We start from the raw sequence: 1668 nt of genomic DNA on the forward strand, positions 1-1668 counted from the left end.
GTCACTTCACTGGCCCACGTTGGTATTATCATCGTGCTCTTCCCGGGTTAGGCAGATTGGTCGCCGGCCTCTGGATGGCCGCTCACAGCGGCTCTTCGCAGCTCACACTGGCTGCCGGCTGCTCACGCTGGCTGCCAGCCACACAGGGTAGCTTATGGCTGCCCACTGCAGCAGGTGCCACAGCCTATGCCGTTGCCGGCGACTCACGGCAGCCCAGCTCCAGGTCGAGCTGTTGTTCACCATCTTAGCTGTAAGAGGGCGGTGTCACTGGCCTTCATGTGGGATCCAAACCGGGGTCCTGCTGCTCAGAGCTGGCGTCCCAAGCCAGCTCTTAACCAACGCGCCACTCAGCCGTCATGCCTGCTTTTAAGCTTTCCCTGACTCTTTGGAGCTGCCTTTGCTATAATTGTAACTGTACACTTATACATACTACTTCTAATAACTCTGTACTGCAATGATTTCCTTTTATGTATTTCTCTCCTGGACTGTGAGCTCTTTGTGGGTGGGTCCATGATGGTGATGAACAAAACCCATGGTTTTATCATGGAGTTATCTAGGATATCATGGTGTTATCTAGGAATAAAACAGTTGGTTTTATCATGGAGTTATCTAGGATAAGAAAACAGCCATTAAATACTGATTGCACACAATTAAATAATTAGAGGTATGGTGAAGGGTGAGTGCTATGGGAACATGTGACAGGAAAGATGCCTTGGTCTGAATGTTCAGGGAAGGCTTCCCTGAGGAAATGACTTTTAAAGCTGGGAACTAAAGAATTGCTTAGAGTTAAGTGGGTAGAGGGGTGTAATGAGAAAGAGCATTCTAGGGAGACAAAACAGTACAAGCAGGGCTCTGAGGTGAAAAGAGTGTGAAGGGGTATGTTGGATTTTGTCAGATGCTTTTTATGTGTCTGTTGAGATGATCATGTGATACTTGTTCCTTATTCTATTGATATGTTGTGTTACCTTAATTGATTTTCAAATGTTAAGCCAACCTTGCATTCCTGGGATACATTCCACTTGGTTATGGTGTTCCTCATCTTTTTAATATATTACACTTGATTAGCTCAGAACTCACTGTTTACATTATTATAACTAGGAAAATGCTGTTGACAGTTGAGTCATGCAGTACGTTATCATGATTTTTTCTTTCTTACATAATACAGTTTTTTGGAGTTAAGTGCCTTTTTTTCTCATTTGCTTACAGAACCCGTGGTTGTATAAATTTCCTCTCAGTACATTGAAAACATTCAGTATTTTATCAATTTCATCTTTAAGAAGAAATCCCTTCTGGAGCCCTTTTACCTGTTTTAATCTGTGCTTGTTGCTGTTTAGGCCTACTGTACATTTTGGGATCTACTTTAATCATCATCCTAATACTCCCTTGCCTTGCTTTTGTGTTGTTTCCCTGTTTCCTAGATTTTATGTCTTTTTCATGGTTTATTTTGTTATTTTGGTGGAGCACATTCCCCAGCAGCTTCCTGAGAAAGGGTATATGGTAGGTAAAATGAGATCTTGCAAGCCTAAGTCTTTCTTTACTCTCCCACTTCATTTATAGTTTGCTCAGGTATAAAATTCTGGGCTAGAATTTTTTTTTTCTCAATTAAAAGCACTGCTGCATTGTCTTTCCAACTTCTAATGCTGCTATTTAAGTATAAGATTGCTTACT

The 1668-nt window shown here is 42.0% G+C and overlaps 1 protein-coding gene across 2 annotated transcripts in view; it reads left to right on the forward strand.

Annotated features, from left to right (window-relative positions):
* MRPL45 (mitochondrial ribosomal protein L45) overlaps positions 1-1668 on the forward strand; it is a 14578-nt gene that overhangs the window by 2814 nt on the left and 10096 nt on the right. The gene's annotated exons all lie outside the window — the stretch shown is intronic.

Source organism: Hipposideros armiger, unplaced genomic scaffold (assembly GCF_001890085.2).
Source record: "Hipposideros armiger isolate ML-2016 unplaced genomic scaffold, ASM189008v1 scaffold_40, whole genome shotgun sequence".
Classification (NCBI taxonomy): domain Eukaryota; kingdom Metazoa; phylum Chordata; class Mammalia; order Chiroptera; family Hipposideridae; genus Hipposideros; species Hipposideros armiger.